Genomic DNA, 23,682 nt, shown 5'->3' on the forward strand with positions numbered 1-23,682 from the left:
TTTGTATTAAAAGCGACGACTCCGTCCACTGAAAGGGTTTAAGAGCAGCTTATATGGGCTTATTACGGCCAGACTGGTCGGACGGACTTCAGAGGAGCCGCACCAGACGGAGGCACGTAGCAATAAGTGGGTGGTGACTTAATTGGGTGGGTCAGGTGGCCGGCAGTGGGTGGTTTGGCTGGCCACCCATCCACCTGGTCCACTTGCCTGTGGTCGGCCTTTCTTCCTGTTATGATTTCAAACTGTTGTTTGCCCCATGATGATGACGATGAGACCATGACAATGGAAACAATTGAAGGCTTAAACAGGAGTTTACAGGATCACAGGAGGAGCGAAGGTAAACTAAGCGGGGGTAAGTCTCTTGGGGATTAAATTAAAAATCAACATCAAGTTTTAGAGCTTCTTTTTACAAATAAATGAAAAAACTTTGCTTTGATCTTTATACGTTTCAAAAGGTTTTTTACAAATAATTCCAGAACCTAATTATACTTTGTCAGAATTACATTTATATGAACTTGTAATTGAAATCAACTATTTTAAACCTAATAAATTTCAGTTTAATGTACCATTCATGCATATTCTGTCAATGTCATAATTTAATAAATTTTAGCCTTCTTTTGTACATAAATTATGCAAATTTGTATGCTGATTTTCGCCTTCGTAAAACTGTCAATTGTAGCGGAAATTTTCTCTGCCCACTCAATCAGCCGCATAAAATTATGGTACGGAAAATATGACGTGGAAAATATGGCATAAAAAATATTTGGAAAAACTTTCAAGGTCGTTCGCAACTTTTTACTAACTGAAGGAAATTAATAAAAATAATAAAACATCGTGTGCATTTTATGACCAATTTTGCGGTTAGCGGCATATAAAATCGAAAGTTAATTAAAATAATCGTCAATTTGCTATTTAATTTGTTTACAAAAATAAACCATTCGGTTTGCCCCATTCATCGAATTTTTTGGGAGTGAAATCATAATTTGCCGGCAACAATTTAGTCGCGGTTGAAGGGAGGTGAAAATTACCAGCAATTGTAACGAATTATTGAGTTCAACGCATTGAGTTCGCACATTTACAGACTTAACTGCCAATATTTGGGCGGATTGCAAATTGGGTATTATATAAAATGTTTGGATTATTTCCAGCTTTGTGGCAGGAATGCATTTAGCTGATAAAACGTTTCACTAAAAGGTCAATCAATCACTTTATCTAAATTTACTGCCCATTTAAATTGCTATCTATAACCAAGTCCTTACCTAACTATAGGACACTATCACTATCTAACTTCCTTATCAGCAGTTATTTTATCTGCACTTTCAATACGCAACTTATCTAATATTATACGAACGCTTAGCGCATACAGTAAAAAATTCCATTCGATTATCTTCTAACTTTCTATTTAGCTTAACGAGCTTTTTTGTTGTCCCCTTAAAGAAGGTATCTTAACTTTGTGGTAAAGGTGTGAGTAAATATAAACATATATCTTTATTTAAATTCTATTCTATTCTATTTTACCATGTATTATTTAAACATTAAATTTACTAAATAAGTAATATAAATATTTTACAAAAACTAACTAAAGATTTTAAATAAAGTAAATTTATTTTTAAGCATTTGTAATTGCTTAAGAAAACATAAAATCAATACAATTATGCGAATGAACCATACACAAACTTAGTTTTATTGTTTTTAAATTAGATTAAGATTTATTTTCTCGGCGAGATATTCTTTCTACCTTTAAAAGTTATTTTCCTTTTTTTAAGAGTAGTTTAAATTTCGGTTTTGGCGCGTTTTTACCTTCGATTCCCATTTCCTGTCTGTTAAACTGCGCAAAAAAAAAGTTGTGAAAAAGCCCGCCACCGAGCCAAATTGCTGTGAAGCACATGGCGCCTCGTTATCAACGTTGGGATGAGCATATGGGCTCAGATTTGTGGGAAAGGGCAAAAAAAAAAGAAAGTAGAAAGGGGGAAAAGCTGAGCAGGGAACCATGTGTGAGCTTCTCGCAAGACTTCTTTCTGCCATTTTTTGCTATCCAATAATGTTGCCACTGCCTCTTCGTCGACTCCTATTTCCATTTCTACGACTTTTTCTTTATTTTCCTCTACTTATTTTTGTTTGACATTTCCTTCGGCTGCTTTCGCTGAGATTTCCTTGTTGCCGTTGTTGTTGCCAAATATTTCTTTCCTTTGAAATGAGAAATTTACCTTGAAAGATATGTGGCCTGCACATAGCATTTGGTTGTATGCAAAAGACTGATGTGCGAAATGTAAGGCGTTTTTACGACAGTTACACAGACAAAAATTAAAGTGTTATTATTAGTCTGAATTATTTCCATTAAAAATTTTATTTGTTCATATTTAACAACATAAATCAATAAATAAATTTAAATGATGGTGGTTTTAATAGCTTTACGGAGAATTAAATAAATTTAAATTATGGTGGTTTTTCAATAGCTTTTGTATGCCCATTAATTTTTTTACAATTTATGGCAAACAATCCATAAATAACTACAAGTTCGAAAAAATATATATTTATGAATATTTTTTTATTGGAATTAAAATGACAAATATAGCATAATTTATGTCATTTCGAAGGGATATTTATTCTCGGTGCCTGTGGATTTTAAATACGCTCGGGATCCGATACCTGGTACTTCCTTCATTTCCGCTTCCGGCGGCCGCACAATGCACTAAAATAACTGTAAATTACGAATTTGCAGAAGCGTGTGTGAGAGACCGCAAACACACACGTAAAACCAACTCATGGCACACCCAACGCCGATAAATATGAACTCACATATGTACAAACATACAGATGCATGCGGGTTCATTGTGTAGGCGTGGCAGACAGGGGGGAGGGGGGGTTCGAGAATTGTGGGCCGAAGGATGTGCGGATGGGTCTATAAAAACTGCAAGGATGCAGCAATAAAATGTCGGCACTATAGCAGTTAAGCAGCAACAAAAAACCAGAAGAATGAAATCAGGAAACATATGTGAAACTGGACCTTCACACCAGAAAACACCCAGTATTCGGATTTAACAACTATAGAGATTGATGGTTTTATTTAAATTGAATAAAATGGATTTGAGGATATAAAATAAACATTCTACAGAGAATACATTAAATATTGTAGTTCAGATAAATATTTTTAGAGTGTTTTGTATTTAGGTGTTTGATTTTAGCAGAGCAGGGAAGTCAATAAAAATTACTGATATTATGATACAAACATTATCCGGCATAGATATGTGTGTTTTGAGTTTTTCAGAGCTATAATAACACAACATGAATATTTCCTCAATCCGATTTTATTCATTTAACTTATGAGCTTTCAATAAAGACGAAATTATGAACATTATGTTTTTATTCCTGGTGTTACTTTTAATATTCTGTGCTACCACAAAATTCTCAAGTGATTTACATTTTTCTTTGAAAGTACCTTAAAGTATGCAACGATATTTTTATTTGTCAAATTTTCAGAAAAATTATAAACTTACTTTTGCCAGATATTTTTGAACTGGATCCCAGAATAGTTTTAAATATTTACGCCTGTCTTACTTATTCTTCCTCCAAAAAACTATACGATTGGCAATGTTAACCTCTCTGGTTGTCGTATCTTTGGGAATACGTATACAACCCGGCTATTCGTCGATTAAGGGGCATTGAAATCAGGAGCCACAAAAACCCCGTAGAGACGATAACGTCGCTTTAAAAGCGCTGAGGGCGACCGCAACCACCCGACCAGTGACAGGGTTGCCACCCTCCGCGGGGAAGTCCAGCATATGCAGGACCCGATTGTTTTTATTGCTGCTTCTGTTGCCGGCGCCTTGGCCAAAAGCGGGTCGGCTTGGGGTCGTTACGTTGACAACCTTCCGACCTTCCTTTCGGGCCCCTTTTTTCCGCCTCCACTCCGACCAACAACAATTGCGTGAGAGTGTAGTTTGACCCACATTTGGGGGCGTGCCGCCGCCCACGATTGTCCTTAGCCGCCTTAGCATGCCGCCAGGCTTTATATTGAAATTGCAAAATATTTTTTCCTACGGCTTCCTCTTTCAATATGTCACGCCGTCAAACCCACTTATTTGTGGGCAATATCCTTTGGGGGAATACGGATTTATAGTAGCGAATGTATTAGATAACATGTCAGGGCAAATTCCATTAAATTCTAATAAAATATAAATTGTAATCTAAAAATAACAATCTATGGATGTTGATCAACTAAACTAGATTTGTCTGTCATAACTAGATTGCCTTTTTAATATCCTAAAACTTACGAAAAACAAATAAATCTAATCTGGATGATACAAAATTAGATATGATGGGAATATAAATATGAAATAATAATTAAATTGAAAATTAGTTTTTTTTATATTTAATATAATATTAAATATCCGAAAACGTTTATTAAAATCAAAGAAATCTTTAATAACCAGACAAGTCTGAACATTTATCTTAACTGGGATAATAAATGAAATACATTTTAAAGTCAAAATTATTATGTAGCCACAAATGATTTCCAGAAATACTTTGTAAGCCGGCACTTAAAAGCTCTATCAAGCCTGACAAAAGGATTGATTCGTCTTAATTTGCACTTCACCAGTTGGCACTCACAAAATACATATAAAATTCACCCATCGCTGCAGAGTCACCTTTAAAAAGCACAGCCCACTCCGGTCAATATTCCATTGAATGCTTTCACATTTTCCCCATATTACATATTTCTTTTGCATTTATATCATGCCATTCCCTGCCAGTCCGTACAGAAGTCCACTCAAGGAGCGTTTGACATTTTACACTCATCCACAGATAATTCGAACATGAACAGGGATATATGTACATGAATTTTATGAACATGGATGTATATTTGCGGGAGCGTGGGAATATATAGCATGTATTTTTCGTCTACCATTGAGGGTTTAAGTGGCCTTAAGTGGATTAATTTAAATCATTTGTTTCTTGTTATTGTTGCTTGTTTGGCGTCAAATTGTGCGATGCGTTTGCGGTTTTCTTTGGACGTCGTTTTGATAAATGGATTTTCCATGCGCCGAACTTCACCCCCGGTTTTTCCCTGCACCCAAGGCCTCTGGCCGCAATTTTTGTATAGCCCGCTTTTGTGGGCATGGCATCCATTAAGGCAATGTCTCTACTTTCCTGCCATTTTTACACACGAATGATTTTTGAAATCATTTTTATTTTTGGCCCTTTGTTGGTTACATAAGCACGAGTCGTAAAAATATTCCATCTTAAAGAGATGCAAACAGTGAAGGCAAAAAGAGAAGCCAGTTTGGTGGAAGAGCTGTCAATTGGCTGCTAGGGATTGACTTTATTGATCATCTCCTGAGAGATATCAAGAGAACGAGCCGTCAATTTAATGCCTCGCCCGTAAATCCCCATGAAGGTTAAAGAAGCCCACAACAATGGCCCGGCTTAACTTTAATAACCCAGACAGTAGAAACATTAGCACTTGAGTGACTTGGCTGCCAGCCAATCGGAACTGAAAAAGCGTATTTTTATAAGGAATGAAGATTGGAAATTTTTATAGCAAGGCATCAAAATTATCTTTAAAGAGGCGTGAATTTATGAATATTGGAATCCATTTAGTTGTCGTTAAGTGGATCCTTTAAGTGCACGCAATATTATTGATCATGTTATTACATACAAAATATGTTTTTAGAATACGGATTCTATAAATACCGTCTTATTCTTTTTAAAATAAATAAAATAAACAATATATATGGTTAACTTTAATATAAATGCTCTTTAAATCACGTTTATCCTTTAGTGTTTTATTCAAGATTCTCAAGTCAGGAAAGACTGAGCAGCACGATTTTGAGCTCCATTTCGTTTCGCGTGGTCTTACATTTTTAATAGGCCACGTTTGCATTTCAGGTAGCTTAAAAGTTGAAATTTGCAACTGTACTTATTCACATTTCCTCCGTTTCATTTTATTATACATTTAAATCCTTCAATAAGCTTAGGTTGCAAGATACCCATACAGCAACTCCAACTTAAGCGGATTGCGCAAAATAAATGACAAAACCCCAAAAAAAGATATCAAGCTAACCGGAAGAATATAGGATAAATAAAATTGTACAAGTGTAGCATTAAACCCAAAAATATTTATCACACAAAACTTTAAGCCAAAAATCTCCTGCCATTTCATGTTCTATAAACAAAAGAAAGTTTCTAAAGCAATCTTTTATTTTTTTCTTTCCCTTGAGATCTGACTTTATCTGCATAAATTTCACCAAGGCAATTGAGGCACGCTTCTAATTAGCAAGAGCCAACAACAAATGAGTGATGAGCTTAAATCTGTATAAAAACAAAAATATTCAAAAAATAAAATCTCCCTTTGGATAAATTCTAAAAGCAGGCTTTGGCGCTTACAATTAGCATAATAGCACTCAATGCGAAAGCAAAGTAAAATGCAGGCAAAGGAAAATATGCAAATCTCATTTTCAACCTTCGCCCTCGCAGCAGGAAAAACCTTTAAAAATGTTTGGGAAAAGCACTTAAAGCCTTTGCATAACGACAAAACCCAAATTGACGGTCAAAAAAGGCAACAAATTGGCAACAGATTAGCCCCGAAAACAGTTGGCCATTTTGTGGCGGCAACGTAATTGCAAACAATTGCAACAAAACATCCACCTGCCCCCGCTTTTCATCCAGCTAAAACCGAAAAAATGTCGCTCAGAATTTTGGCCAGCAAGCGGAAAACGGAAACAGCTCGAAGCTACGGCTAGAGCGAGACAGCAACAGCTGAACGCAGCTCTCGTTTCCGGTTGGCCAGCGGTCCAAAACTAAAATACAGTCCATCCTCGATACCTTCAACTTTTTGTACAAGTTTTTAAAATTTAATAAATGTTTTTCTTAACGGAGTTACTAAAATTCATAGTTATATACTTTTATCCTAAACTTTAAACAGACTTTCCCCTAGGATAGTTTAAATAATTGTAAATATAATCAATACTTTTATCCACACTTATAACTATATTTATGCTTTTTGAATTTGCCAATTCATTTTAGAAAAAAATTAAGAACTCATTTCAATAAAAATATTTTTTTTTAATATTTTATTTTTATTAATTTTAATAAATATTCATTGATTTCAGAAGATTCACTGTTAAATTTTTCGGGAAAATGGTGAGCCAGCAAATTATGACCGCAATTGCGGATGAGCAGTTAAACGGCCAAAGAGTGGAAATTCAAAGGGGAAAAGAGCAGCAAATCTATTGCCCAGTTTGATAATAATCTTTTAAAGTCCAAAATGATTTTTACCTTTGAGCTTTTCTGGCGCAATCAATAAGTGGGCTGCCATAAATTATGGGACCTGTCAGCACAAATTGCGGGCGTAAATAAAAAGCAAAAGGAAAACCCAAGGAATGCCGGCAGAAACTCACTTACGCACACTCACTCAATGATCCATGTGAATGAATGATTCCATCTAATCCCACACACCCATCGACATATTTATCTATATGCGGATAAATCTTGTAAGGGCGGAAGCCAATTGAAAAAGTTATTCCTGCTGCTTGTTATTGTTTTTCTTACTTTCTTTTTTCGGTGGATATGATGGGCATGATAAAATTTGGATTTTAAGTTTTCGAAAGATCAAAGTATTATTCAAATCAATCTGAATATGTCTTTATAGCACTATTTATAATGAAAATACTGCAGAGTAATTTATTTTTTATTCTTAAAAGTTAAAATATAGTTATTTTATTAAGTTGTTCTGCGCAACTGATTTGAAAAATAAATTCATATATTTTTAATACAAATTTTATGATATAAGTTACTAATTTTGTTGTTCATCCAAAACACGTATACGTAATTTAACACATTTCAAAGGGTACTTTGACATTCCTTACATGCAACTCGACCATTTACCATCTGGTTCATTCTACATTTTTGGCAACAGAACTTTCATGGAGGCCAATTTGGTGTCTAAGGACAAGTTGTTATTGGCACTCGATTTCTGTATGGTTTGGCATTCATTCCGAAAGTTTTCCCCCATGAAATTAAAGTATTTAAAGTTTTGTTTTCGTTGCGGTAAAGCTTCGAAGCTGGGAAGAACTTGGAGAAATCTCCCTGGCTTGGGCAATAAATAAATATTTTAATTAAAAGTTTTAAATGAAAAGCGGTGAAAACTGACCTTGGCTAAGTATCGAATTTTCTGGCAGAAATAACAGAGATTTTCCTATTAATAAAGACTATTTAGTTTGTCATTTAATTTTTATAAATTATAATGGATCTTTATTAGATATAGATTACGTTTAAGTTGATGAAAAAATACTTTGTGCGTTTTTTAAAGAAATGTTAAGCTATTTAAATCTATAAGTTAGTAACTACCTGTAAGCAAAAACAACCAACAATTCAATTAATTATTTTAATAAAAATTTAACGTTTTTCTGAACAGTTATAATCTCATTTATTTTTCATATTTCACACATTTTCCTGCCATCTGCATAAAAAAATGCATATTTTTTCGAACAAAAGCTTAAAGCTGTCATCGACAGGCGCCGTCACTTGGTCAACATATAGACCAATAATTGGCTAGAAATGGCAACCGAAAGGGGGAAAAGTAAATTATTCTCAGAATTATTTGTTGACAAATACCCAAGCGAAATGAAAAGCATGTGAAAAATGTGAAATTTGAATTGCTAAATGGAACTCATTCAGAATTTTAATTGGGTTTCATGTTATTTTCAAATTTATCATTGCGGAACGTCTTTGGTTATTGTCCGGAAAACGGTCTACTGAATAGATCCCCAAATTATTAAATACAAAAATGTTGAAAGTGTGAAATATAATTAATATATATTATATATTAGCAACATAATTATTCTGACAGTTTAAATAATAATTGCCTACTTCGATGCTCGTTTAAAGAATTATAATTGTGTTCATTTTTGTCTAAGACATTAATATTAATAATTCCCAATCTCTATTTATATTACTGGTTTTAGTCTAACACATTTAACGTAATCGTTGGCAGTTCGTAGAATATTCTTGTGGATATTATTTCCCTGTTGTTATCGAACTAAATAGTTTGCGTTTATCATTTACCTCTGGTTTGTTTGTTATTCTCGTTTCGCTTGGCTTTTTGTTTCCATATTTTCACTATCACAAGATTGCAATTAATACGTTCGGGTTTATTGTTTTATGGCAATGTTAATATTTGTGTTGCATTTTCCGTAGAATCGAAGGAGTGTGAATCGGAACGGAATGTTAGGGAACTCTAAGTATTGGGCTTGATTTGTTTGTTTGTTTGTATTTGCTCGCCTGGCACTCACGTTAAATCGAAATCGAAATTGAGGAATACTCGTATGTCCCCGCCTCTTGACAATCGAGCATACAATCCATCTGTCTATCTAAGGTCTGTTACTGTTTTCGTATCTCTTGAATGGGCAAAGAAATATTGAAAAGGCAAAAAGTTACAATTTCCTTTTACTTTGGGTTTGACTTTTTTGTTTCCTTTTTACATAATTTCTTTTGTTGTTTGCTGCTTTTTCCGGTGTGCTTTTGCGTTTTCTTTTTTATTTATGTTTACTTTGTTATTAACATTTTGTTTATATTTTAATATTATATTTTCAATGGTTTGATTTTATTTTTAATTTAATTTTCAATTTGTTACACTTTCTTTGATAATTGTTGTCAATTTCACTGCTGCTCCTTTTCAATTTACAATTTGTTTGTGTTGGCCATATTCTTTTTTGCCCAACTGTTTTGCCGCCTTATCGTCATTGATTTGGCCCAACTATTGTTGTTGTTTGCCCAGTTGTTATCTTTGCTTTTGTCTTCCGCCTCGCCCGCTCATTTTCATTTACATTTCGGCCTCATATTTGCCCTGTGCCTTGTGACACTCGTGGAAAATAATAAAATTCGCCAATCGGCGGCACGCGGTGCGTATACGTAATAAACGGCTTGAGGCCCGCACTGCAAACTACGTATCCGTATCCGTAAGTACTCGTATCTACGGCAATTCACTCAACTGGTTGCGAGTCCGCTGCGGAACTTTGTTGCTGGCTTCGCGGCGGCAGAACGACGACTGCGGAGCAGAAGCCGTTTCGAACGCTTCAAAAACATGGCCAACATGCCAGCGCCAAAATGCCGCAGCGTCGTTTCTCAGTCGGCGTCGCCGCCTTCGTTCTCACATTCGTTTGTTGGTGTTGTGGCCGTCCATGTGTTAGCCGCACAGTCGGGGCCGAAAAAGTGTTTTATTTTGTATCAAATGATATCATATAATATTCTTTCCATTCCTGTTTAAAGTTTTTAAAATTCGGTAAATTATCTAATATACCCATAGAAATATCTTTTTGTATGCACTAGTTTTTATGATATTAATAAATACAATATAATTTATAACATTTGAAGAGAATAAAAATAATAAAATCATTTTTATTCTTATAAAATATTGTTATTTATTTTTAAGATTGACTAAAATGAGTTAAAATCTACTTGTAAACAAATACATATTGTATACCCATCCAATTTAATAATCCGTTAATGCGCTTTTACGATAAACGTTTCAGGCAATCATTTTATGAATTCGCAAATGTCGCATAGACAGGGACTTTTTCATTCGTAATATTCCAATTTAAAGTTATAATTTAATTTTTGAATTTAATTTGTATTTCCTTGCAACCAAATTGGATTCTTTCCGAAATATAATATTTTTTAAGTTGAATTTAGTGGATTGTTTTGGCTATTATTCTGCCCTCCATTGTAAAAATTGGTTTTGCCAATAGGCGCAGCTGACTTTAAGGGTCGACAGTGGGGAGAGGGAGGGTCCTGCAGTCTGGCCATGAATGAGTGAGTGCCGTATGAAAAGTGGGCGGTGAGCAATTGCACAGGAAGAGCAAGAGAGAGAGTGGGAGAGCCAGGCAGAGCGGGAGAGCAAGCAGGCAGGTTAAAGTGGGTGGTGCTTACACTGGTGGCCGCAATATTGTGATCATAACAATAAACTCTATAAGGGTTTTGGTATTATTATATATACTTAATTTCAAAGTGAACTTTTAAATGATGTTTAACGTAGATTGTAAGATCAAGAATAAAAACCCTGGTATTTATAGTACCCCAATGATTGCTTAAAACGCTGTTTCTTTTTTCTAGCGATTACTGTAGCCGGCAGAGAGCTGATTTAAAAGCAAGAAATTGTTGTTTTCGTACTCTCTCCGACTTTCTTGCTCTCTGTATCTTTTGTATCTTTATCTCTCCTGGTGCGCTCTCTCTCTCTCTGGCGGCGCCAAAAACAGCTGCTTGATGTTTATTTGTTTGTTTTCGTCGATGTTTGCCGCCTTGTCCTCCGCCGGAGTTTGCTGCCTTGCCTTTGCCGTATTCGTATCTGACTTTTCCGTATTTCGTATACTTTTCGCATCTGCCGCATCTTGAGTGCCGTCGCAGTTTTCACCTAACTTCTGGAAAACCGAAGGTCGAAGGGGGGAGGAAAAGTGGGAAAGGGGGAAAGGAAAAGGGGGTGGGCTGAATCTGTGCCTGGTGTCGCCTCCTTTATGACAGACGCCACATCAAGTTTTATGGCCTTCAAATTGTTTCCGAAACGTTGCGCTATTGGCAATGTCTGTCCCGGTGGGAAAATGGTTGGAAATTCAGGGGCCGGGGAAAATGCGCTTCTGTGTGTTTTTCCACCCTTTTCCCCCGTTTCTCCTGTTTCCCCCCACCTTTTTTATTGCTGCTCTATCTGGCACAGTTTATCAATTGCCGCCCACTCGACATTTGCTTAAAGATTTGCTCCATTTCACTTGTTTGCCGTTTCCCGTTTTTTGTATCACAGATTTCGCTTCACTTTTTTTGGACTTTTTCAATTGGCTTATACATTTCCACGTTAACGCACAAGGGAATTGATTTCAAAAATTGGCGAGTACGTAATATTTTATTTTATGTTTCCATTTCTATTTCATTTTTATAGATACAATTCAGAAAATTTTTAGTTTTTTGTTAGCTGATCAGGACTTAGCTAGTATATAAAATTAAGCTCACTAAGCACGAAACAAATATTATTATCGAAATACCCGGCGTATACGTAATTTATTGTATTTTTTTTATATTTAATTTTTTTTTAACTTATTGTCTGTTTAGTGGCTTAAAATTATTATTCATTACTGTCCATATTATTGACGATAGATCTTCCTCACGTTATAACAATCGCTGGTACTCTTAACCAAAAAAATACATATTTTTAAAACGTCACAGAACAATTAGATCAACTATAAACTAAATAAATAATAATACCACCTATGTATAAAAAAAAACATGTTCGAATTAAAATGAAATCATTCCAGATTGGCAAATAAATTATTTAAAGCCACAAGTCTACTATGTGTCGACATTCAAAAAGGGGAAGTTGAATATATAATGAGAACATGTGTTTTATACAAAGTTACTATTGGGCCATGGTTAATAATTCATCAGGTTATCAATAATAGTGAAGAATTAGGAAGCAGATTTCTAGAAATTTAAATTGGTTTCTTTATTAAAGAAAAAATTAATATTGGGTTTATATAAACAGTTTTAGTTTATTTTACCAATTGGTAATTTAGAATCTTGTTTAGTATATTACGAGTTATTTGAACAAAATGCATATACAAAATAATATTTTGAATATGCTTTGTAAAAAGTAGCAGATTTCTTAGAAATTAAATTGGCTTACCTATTAAAAAAAAAAATTTAGTTTATTTCCCCAATTGGTATTTTGCAAACAATTTGTAGTATTTTTTATAAGTGATTTGAATAAAATGCCAGTACAAAAACATGTTTTGAAAATATTTTGTAACCAATAGTGGATTTTCCTTCTGTTGGTAGTGTGAAAAATCTCAAGGATTTGCCACTTGACAAACCCCCATAAATTAAGCAATTCTCTGCGTTTTGCTTATCCCATCTCCATTATGCTCGGTTTGCTACTTCTCCCCCAGTTAGCTCGTTCATTAGGACAGAATGTAGTTATTTTCCCCCTTTTCCACTTCATTTTCCAACTGTCTGCCCTCCTTGAGTGCAGATTTTTGCATAGCACAAACACAAAAAAATAAGGAAAACCTTGCGAGGAAAATTCAACTTGAACCGGCTTCAGTTGCCATTTGTGCTTTTGGCATTTTCCTCCTTTCATCTTTTCATCTGCTGCCATTTCTTCTCGTTCATCTGCTGTGCATCTTGGCCTGCATTGTTTACATTTCTCTTGACGGTTATTTATTTGCCTTTTACTTTTACGTGCCGTTCTCCCTCTCCTTCGTATTTTTCTGCTGCTTTTCGCAAATGTTTTTTATGGGGTGTTGAAAACCACTTTGTTAAACAAACTTTTAGCTGTTCTTTTTCTACACAAAAGAAAAAAATTTATTTCTAATTAATTTTAAGAAAAAAGGATGTGACTAAAAAAAATTACCAGACAACCGAGTTTAAAAAAAATTCCCACAAATATTTCATTTAAAAAGTTTAATAGAACGGGTGCGGGATAATTTTTCTATATTAAAGCTCAAGTTCATAACATAATTTACAAACCACTTTAGAGATGTGAATATCAAAAAATAATTTATTTGATTTACATATGCTCGAAAACATTAATATCTAATACGATTTTAAGCATCCTATTTACCCCAATTTGTTTTCTGTGTGGCCAACTCTTTTTGTCTTTTTTACCCGACAACCAAGTTTTAAAAAAATTCCCATAAATATTTCAATTAAAAAGTTTAATAGAACGGGTGCGGGATAATTTTTCTACATTTAAGCTCAAACTTTAAATATAATTTTTTTCATAATTTACAAACCACTTTAGAGATGTAAATATCAAAAAAATTAATTTGATTTACATATGCTTGAAAACATGACTTCAAGCATCATTTTTACCCCAATTTCTTTTCTGTGTGGCCAACTCTTTTTGTCTTTTTTACCCTCATTTTGCCTGGTATACCTCTTTCTTTCCCTCCTTTATTGTTATTGTTATTAGGAAGCCTTAAAGACCCCAAAAGGGCAAGTTCCATAATTTGTATTGGCATTGTGGGGTTTCGCCCTGTTACACCTACTTCACCTTTTTCTAATTATTTGATTGGCGATAAGCGGGCTAAATTGCGTAATATAAATAGCCATAAATGAATGACGTTGAATGTTAATGGGCCTGGGTGAGAATAAAGCATTTTGTGCCTTCCGATTCATCCAAATGGGATGTGCCCTAAATACAAAATGGTTTGGCCTGTTAATCTTATCACATTTATTTTTTTCCAGTTCTTTAAAAAAAAACAGCTGCTTAGGATTAGTCACGAAACTTAGGAACTTTAAAACGTTTCCACTTTTAAGATTAAAGAGTGACTAATTGGGAAACAGTAAATATAACTTAATGTAGGTAAAATATGATTTCAAACCACACAATCTTTATCGGAGCGAACTTCCCTAAATGCGTATTTGTTCACTCAATTAGAGGTAGTCACACATATAATATAAGTTGTTTGCTTACTCCAGACAGCTATCTTATCAAACTATGTATATCTTTTCAGCTATTTCTATCTGAATTTGCCAAGCAAACGAACTTTTCAAGGTTTAAATGTTTAATAATAAAAGAGTCCCTAAAAATAAGGCATAGGAAAGTGTTGTATGAAATGAAATATTTTTAGGATAAGCTTGGTGTCAAACCCTATTGTAGCCAACTTCCAAGCAAATCCCATTCAAAGCAACTCCTAACTAACTTTCACCTATCACGGACTGTCACGCAAACATATTCTGTCGGATTGGAAATTCCGAAACAAAAAAGAATGTACATATATATTTAAGAGAACTCCGGATTCCGGTTCAGACAACCGCATCCAGCATTCAGCGCCCCCCAAAAAACCAGGACATCCCAGCATCCCGGGATTGTAACCATTCTGAAACCACGTGCTGCCCGTGAAGGTCATCCTTGTGCGTTTGTGTTTGTGTGGGGGATGGTCGGGGGATTCCCCCATCTAAATAACCTTTCCAGCGCAACATGTCGCTTTGTTTCCACTTTGCTCTCTATTCTTCCGCAAATGCTGTTTTTCTTCCTCTTTTTTTGCTGTGGCAATATCCGTCTTCTCCTTCTTTCCCTTCCACACAGAAAATAAAGAATGCCATATAAATATAAATAGAATAAATTATATATAAATAACATGTTCTGTATTGTATAAGTTATTTAGGATCCAAGAAAGGAAAGCTTAAAGGATTTTTATCCGCTTACACAGCATCCAAGTTTTATTACTTAAAAAGTTATTACTTTTGTTATTAACCATTTTTTTCAAATATATTTAATGACTAAAAATAGGATTGGCTACATACTAGTATTATCACCTAAACATATTATTCTTTGCCCTTAGGTTATTTATAAATTATTTTTTAGATAGAAATATATTTTTTAAACAATATTTATAAATTGGATTGGCTAAGAAAGGGTAGTTCTGATTTTTTTCCAATATTTTAACAGTGTTTGTGACTCCTAACTCGGCTTTTCCACCCCAGCCCCCTAACCTTAGCCCCCATTCGTTTTCCTGACGCCCGTGGTCTGCCTCAACTTTGTTGTTTTCGTTGTGCGTGGTCGCTGCTGCTGGCATTACAATGTTTGCCTTTGTTTAGCGGTGTAGACCGCCTTTCAGCCACCTCTTCTCAGCCAGCCTTTGTCTCCGACTCTTTCTCTTTTTCCAGCGAATGCAGCTGCAGGAAAACTTTTTAACCAAATTACCCTTGGGGGAATAGGGCATTTCTGTTAGGCAATAAACCAAAACAGGCTCCTTGGCCACTGCTGGGATTTAAGTAAGTGATACATTTTTACTCGCATAAATATTAAATTCGATAAAATAATTTTCAATATAGCCATATAGACTATAGAAATCGCTTTGGAGTTAATTTACTCACTTGCACATCATTTAAATGCTGAAAAATATATTTAAGTATGTCTAATATTAATTATAAATAAATAGGGTGCTTCATGAAACTCTTCTAACCTTATAACTGCATTTATATTAATTTTTGGAATGATTTTGGTTGGAATACATTGATGTATAACCATAGAAATTAAAAAAAAAAAATTATAAAATGTATTGCCTACTTTTGGGCGTAGTTATAAAAGCATTGCAATCCATAAAAATTTTTTATATTATTTAATACAATTTATTATTATTTATTATAATTTATTTTGATAAATCAAATTTGATGTTTTATAAAATACAAGTCCTAAAAAATTCTTGAAATGATCCAATAACTTTGAGAACTTTTAAAATGGAATTTTTTGAGACATACATTTTAAAAAAGGTACACCTTTGAAGACAAACCAATCCTAATAAAAAAATATATATATATATATTATATACAGGGAAATAATTTCGTTTTTTTTTTATTTTAGGGTTCGGAAAAGAGTATCCAAAATTCTTTAATACTCGCACTCCCAAATTCGACCTTTTTATTTATTTTTAAGCCAGAAAGTTAGCTGGCAACAGTGTTGCGCCGGCTCTTGGCCCTGTTGTTGTTGACGTTGTTACTATTACAGTTACTGTTAGAGAGAAGTGGAATCCACCTGGGTAAAAACTCCGGGGAAGCTGTTACATGGGAAATATTTGTACGACAGGAAATGCGCAAATATTGCAGCACTGGGCGGAAAGAGATGGATTCGCTGACGGGTATTTCCATTTTACAGAATTCGCCAAAGTTTTGTCTTTGTGTGTAGATGGGAGATAGTTGGAAAATTGTTTTGCCGGCACGCGTTTCTGTGAGGGAAATGGCTTTAGTTTAGTTGTAGTTTTTGTTATACCTTTGAATTTGCTGTTTGCTTCTGTTTTTCAAGTTGCAGGTGCGTCAAGGTAGGGTAGTTAACTGGGTTAAATGTTGGCCTGGCTGGCTTAGTTGGTCCAATAGATGCCCCCGAAATCCGGTTCAGTGTTTTTAATTGCATATGGCCCCCCGAAGGGATACCATCCCCCCCTTGACCACTAATTAATCTGAAATTCTGAAACTATCGGACAGTTGGTTTAATTTAGCGGCCAGCGGGTTCATTAAAATGGCAAACAAAGTAAATAAACCCGTGTGGAAAATAGAACAAAAAGTTATCCAGTTGCCTTACAATATTGGCATGCTTTTTTCTCTCGCTCTTTTTATTTGTTTGGGTTTGCGTTTTGTTTTTGCTTTTTTCTGTGGTGGCTCACAAATTTTGCTTTAATTGAATTTTTCTCGCCGCCTTTATTGAAATTACATTTTTAATGGCATTAATATTTCAGACAATTTTTTGTGGGTGTTTGTTTTTATTGTCCCGTCAAGTGTCGCTCGGCAAACTGTTAATGGCACATAAATATTTGATTGGGTTTCTCGGAGATTTTCTGGGAAAAGTTCGAAAAAATGTCATGCTTTCTTTAACCCATCGCATTTATTCAATTTACCATCTCAATTATTGAGTTATTTTTGCCCACATTGTTGGCATGTTTGTATGCATTGTCTAACGATTTTCCATTGCAATTTCCATAAAATTCAATTCATGTATTGTCTGTATAAATAAATACTTTTTACCTTTGTGTATTTCACACATACATTTATGATTTACTGCGAGCAATTACATTCGGGGGAAATCGAATTATCAGCATGGTCAGCATTTTATATCAGCTTAAAGCTTATCAAAAGAACCCACAGACAAGAAAACAATAATCAAAACATTTTTATTGGGGGTTATGGCTATATAAATACCCTAGGATTTATTTAAAATGCATATGCTCCTTTAAATAAATTATACCAATATTGTTCTAAGAAGGGAAAATACCTTTGGTAATATTAATGTTATATAAAGGTTTTATTTAAAATAATACCTTATGTTAAAAAAGCATTATATATAAAAAAGTTAAGGGCAAATGCAGGGACTGTTTCAAGTATTCAGCCAATAGCATATGCTCCTTTTTCAATGGATTAGAGGGTATCACCAAAATTGACCACACCACATTTTAAGTGACTAATTGGCCACGAAAGTGGGAAAAACCGGCACATGAAATTTATACAATTTTATGGCCAATTAGTGGTATCTCATAAACTGTTTCTCCTGTCCCAAAAATACGGCAAAAATGTGGCCTAGAACAGAAGTGTCTATCTATCTATCCGATGCAAAAACCACAGAAAACTGTTTGTCAAAAATTCAGAGAGTTGAAAAGAAAAAATGAATTTCAAAGAACACACCAAAGACATTTCTTTGAATGCGTTTCGATTTGAAATTGAAACCAATTAAGGCTAGAAAAAAACGTAGAAAAATAAGAAAATAATTCTCAAAGCAAGTTGAGTTGAGCGAAATTGCTTTTTGTTAAATGACCAACAATTTTTTCCCCAGCTTGGCTAAGAATTTGCTTCCTTTGCAGCCGAGATTTCTAGTTCTCTGGTTCTCTCTCGTTTAATGCCATTAACAGCTTGTCAAAGCCATGGCCAAAGTCGTGAGTTATTAAAAAACTCAGTGAATGGTCTTAAGCACCTGGTCGAGTCGCCAGGTAAAAAGACGTAAAGGGGCTAAGAGGAGGTAGAACTTTTGCCACGGTTATTACGAAAAAAACACTGAATGAGTTCCTCACTGATTTTTACAGAGGAAAAATAGTTGTATTGCTTATACCAATAACTAAAGTTTTAATTTATATTTGATAATATAACTTTTTGATGAAAGAAGTACTAATATGAATTTTATAGAGGTTTAAATAAACTAGATAAAATATTTTTTTGTATTACAAATTACTTTTCTTTCTCTCAGTATGGGCCAAAAGTTTCAATGCTTGTCTCTTGGCCCGGCTTCCTTTACTGCCCCCTCTCTTCTTGACTCAATCTTTCTCCTCTTTTCTGACTTTTTTGCTTTTATGGCTTTCAGCGCGGTACTTCTTCTTGACATTTTTAACTAGCCCACTTTTGCAGACTCGTCGTGAAATGTGATTGCAACTCAAGTGCTTAACGACACCCACTCACTTGCTAAAATAAAAATACATATCCACATATATGCACAAGTACTGTGCTCTGCACTGTTTTTAAAATTTATAGTTCTGTTCGAGAAGATCTTGTTATTATAGTTGTTAACTTATTGGATCAATTAAAAATATGCAATTAAAGCGTTATTAAAGTTATATGGCATTTTTCAAGATGTCTTTTCACGTTACTTAAAGGTTTTAATAAAGGTTTCTCAAATTGGAAAAATGTAATGTATTTAATTTAATAAATAAAATAAAAAAAGACTTTCCAAACCCCTCCTTTTATTGTTATACCATTAAATCTTTACACAATTTTAATTTTTAAATGAAAAAAAAACCAATATATTGACACAAAGGTCATTTTAGGTGATTCCCCCAAAAAATATAAAGACTAGGCTTCCATATTTTAGTTCAAATTCATAGTATGGGATCATTTTGGAGTCTGGGTGTCTTCTGGGTATACGTATCAAATAATCTCGTACTGATAAACCCTTAAAAAAAAACAATTCTGATTAAAGGTTTTTAAATTAGCAAATATCTTTACTGTTCGAACTTTAAAAAGAAACAAAGCCATGATTTAATTCTTTAAAAAGAAACAAAGCCATGATTTAAAGCCCATAAAATCATCTCTTATAGCTTCAAAACCCACTGTACACACATATAGTATAGATTTATGTACATATACCTATGTAGAATGTCTTGTGGCTGACTGACAGTCACGGGTCTATTTCAGTTAATTATCGCACGCCAGCGGCAGGTTAAACCGAAGGGGGGCGAAAAGAGGCGAGTCCAAGTATAACCATCCCCACACTTTTCCCCCCGTTCCACCCTTTACTGACTGACATTTCGCCTCGAATGATCTAATCAAAAACAAGTTGAATTTGAATTGTTATTGTTTTTGTTGGCTTGTCACTGGAACAGAACCGCTTTATAAGGCTGAAAGGTGAGGGGTGTGACTTTCGGGGGATACTGTTATGACAGTCGCCTATATTTAGACTAATGTACACCCAAATCGGGTCGTGTGCGCTTCTAGATATTGCATTTTCTGTCTATCTATCTGTCACCCATGGATAATAAATTTTTTAAATTATTTTTATTTCGGTTGACTTCGAATTGCCTGTCTATATTTAGATAGGTACTCTGAGGTGTTGTCGAATTGGTGAAATATAGGGATTTAAATGAACTACGACATTGGAGATATATCTTTATCATACACACATTTTATTAGGAAAAGACTATTTATTAATTTAAAAATACTTTATACAAAGCAAAGGCATAAATCAAAATTTCTCATTTTATGACTTCCTATTTCTTTGACTCGTATCTCTTAAAAGCATTGATAAGTTATTGTCATAAAAACATATTTTTAAAACTTTACCTTGATAGTAATACCATCACACTTTATATATTTCTACTTCCTTATAAGGAATGCGGTTTCCTAACTTTATTAATTGACCAATAAAAAAATGTATTGATAGCTTGACACACAGATATCAATATCAGTTAACTAAAAGCGACAAGAAAAACCCCATGACCAAATGAATACGTATATGAATATGAATGTGTTTCAGTTCCAGCTAAAAGAATTTTCAATTTGCTTTTTGTGTGCTCTCTTTTTTAGGTGACTCTAATCATATCTGGAACATATGACCAAAGTTGAATGACAAGCCTTTGTTTTAGCATGCCACAACAGCAATGAAAAAACAGTTAAATAATCGCAACAACAATGGCAAAAAATTCTATTCAATTTTTTTTTATCTTGCGACTTTGTTGACAGTCTCTGTTTCTCTATCGCAAATCAGCTGGAAAAAGAACCAAATAGAAATATAACAGCAGTCGGTTGGCAATTAGAAAAAGCGTGAAATATTCACGAGCCAGAAAAGAATTGCGGGTAGCGATAGAGTGGTAAAATCGCGTGCGGGGTCATCAACTGGCTAAGACCTCAAGGGCAGAATTCCTCTTTAAACAACAATAAAAAATAACCCCCAGGAAAACAAGTAAAAAGGCAACAGAAATGATAGAGAGGCATAGAAAACAGAAGAGATGGAACAAAGACCAGAAGTTTGATTAATGGATATTACGGTGGAGAAGAGGGGGGCAATTTGGAGCTCGGCAAAAGTTGGTCGAAAGAAAAATTATGAAAGAAATGAAAAAGTTTCCTCAAAACAAGGAAATTGCTCTGGAGTACTAGGAGGCCAACTGCCAACAGGCTAATTGCCGGACTTGACTGATAAAATGGCCAACGAGGAGAGAGCTCAGGCAGATAAAAGGTGAAATTAAATCACCGGGGGGGCAAAAGCAACAGGTAAAGGTCACAGGTCGAATTCTTGCAACGAAATGGAATGTAAATGTTTCAGGTTAAAGTATTGCATTATAAAAAATGTGAGTTTGTGAAAAGACAATAGAAATGTACAAAATCCAAAATGTTTAATCTGTTATCTTTACGTTTAATCATATGATCCATATATCACTTTTAGGTACAAATGTAAATCTAGCCCCTGTACCCTATTATAATTACCTAACTTAACTTATTAGCTCAATAAGTAAATACAGTTACTATTAATATTTTCTCAATAATTATAAGTTCAAACCAAACGCTTCTTGACTTGATCAAATATTATATATTTTAGGTACAAATGCAAAATTAAACTATATCCCCCAATTTATCTAATTTTTTGTTAACCCTTAATATTTTCTAACTTATTAAAAGTTCAGAATAAATATTAAAATGTTTAATTTATATAAACTTCATTTTCTTAACTTGACTTATAATCTATATATTTTAGGTACAAATTGATATCGTACATCTATCCCCAATTATTATTATAATTAAGTTTCTGATAACACATTAGGTCATTAGGTAAATATAGTTACTTCTATTATTTTCTCAACAATTATAAGTTCAGAAAAAATTCTAAAAATATCAGTTTATATGACCGTATGCTCCTTGATTTGATCTATAAATAACTATTTTAGGTACAAATCGATGTCTTACCCTGTCCATATCAATAAGTAAATATAATTGGTCTTATTATTTCCTTAATAATAATAAGTTCAGAATTAATTCCAAAACATTTATTTTTTCTGGATTTATCTCTTTTAGATAATATTTGAAAGGAAACCTCTTCTCCCAACTAACTTAAATTTTCTAATAACACTTTACTAAATTATGAATTGGCCAGAAGACCAACCGGTGTCAAAATAATTCAAATCTAACTAACTAACTAACACCAAGAGTCAAAAACTTAACTTTGATCCCACTCTCTCCTTCCGCATTTTTATCGCCCTCAGCTGGCCCGCATAACTTTTGCCATTCACCCACAGAAATAAACCAAATAAGAGGCGAAAAACCCTAAGCAAAACAAAAAGGGGTAATAAAATGAAAATACGAGTAACTTTCGAGCTATTAGCTGGCAATTAAAACGGCAAATGAACTTTCAACTCGGCAGACAGGCAGCAAATAGCCAGAAACTAAACCAAGCCAAAGAAAGTAAACAAAACCGGCGATAAAGTCAAAGCCAAAAACTTCTGGTAGTCGCAACGCAACAACAAAAAAGGCACTGAGACAACCGCAAATTAGTAAACAAAAGCACAATTGTTTGCTATTTTTAAGGGCGACGGGGGCGATGGGCGTGGCAGGGGGCGTGGGCGTGGGACTTTTTGCACTAACAAAACCAAAACAACGTTGACACCACACACCCACTGGAAAAGTTGTGTCAATGTTGTTGTTCTTGTTCGTTGTGCAATTTTCGGGCTTCCCAAACTCTGGGATAATAAAAGAATTCAGAAGACGCAGGCAAACAATGCCAAACGAAACGGCTACAAAAGTTTCGTCTCTCATATTATGATAATAAGCCGGACCAGGCGGAAAAACCAGGTCAAAACAAGTATATTTTGGCCCATTCTGGCTAATTCGCATCGAAATTCTAGCTGGTTGAATTAAAGGCCACAGATGGGCCCGCAAGTGGAAACAAGGTCAACGGAGATTCGCGAATTCGATAACAATAATTTAAGGGCCCAGAAACACTTCGAATCAATTTTAAGCCAAACTTAAACAAAGTTTTACAACTCGAACTTAAGACTGCGTTTGTACACTTTCTGCGGAACTGCAAACCTGAAACTTTTTATTTGTTTTGTAAATTTCTATAGAGCTGTACTACTTTATACTTTTGTGACTTATGTACATACACTTTTTTGAGGCAGAAGAAATTGTTAGGAAAAGATGTTCTTAAATGTTGAAATTATATTGGAAGACAGTAGCCCCAATTAAAATTTAAGACCTAGCCATTTTATGCAAATATTTAACTTAATTAGTTTGTAAATTTTAATTGAAGAATATACCTATACCATTGTTTTAGGATAAAGTTGTATTTTGTATGAACAATGTGCATATTTGTATATGTAAGAAAATGTAATAGTTATAGGGAGATTAATAAATAACAAAATGGAATTTTTAATTTTTTTAAAAGGTATACATACATTCTAAAGTTTTATTTGACACAATATTTTTTATGCTTATACAAAGTAAAATATAGTAAACAATTTTGTATTTAATTTTAAAATACACAGTGACCTAAACAAAAAAAACATGTATAATAGTTAATAATTTTAATCGTGATGTACATATAATATAAAAAACAGATTATTATAACAGCGTTAAATTGAAATTAAAACCGATTGGCAAAATACTTAGTTTTAAACGTTATAAAACCTCAGTAATTATTTTCACATTTTTTATTCGGTTGAAAGAATTTTAAAC

The 23,682-nt window shown here is 34.0% G+C and overlaps 1 protein-coding gene across 4 annotated transcripts in view; it reads right to left on the minus strand.

The window, feature by feature from the left end:
• Positions 1-23,682, minus strand: part of MYPT-75D (Myosin phosphatase targeting subunit 75D) — a 52,396-nt gene that overhangs the window by 23,104 nt on the left and 5,610 nt on the right. Inside the window, exon 1 of one of the 4 annotated variants that reach the window (XM_036815075.3) lies at positions 9,067-9,546. The exons of the other annotated variants lie outside the window; for them this stretch is intronic. The gene's annotated coding sequence lies outside the window, so the exon portion shown is untranslated. Of the gene's footprint in view, positions 1-9,066; positions 9,547-23,682 lie in introns of those variants that run through there. 4 annotated transcript variants of the gene reach the window in all.

This window comes from Drosophila suzukii, chromosome 3 (assembly GCF_043229965.1).
Source record: "Drosophila suzukii chromosome 3, CBGP_Dsuzu_IsoJpt1.0, whole genome shotgun sequence".
NCBI lineage: Eukaryota > Metazoa > Arthropoda > Insecta > Diptera > Drosophilidae > Drosophila > Drosophila suzukii.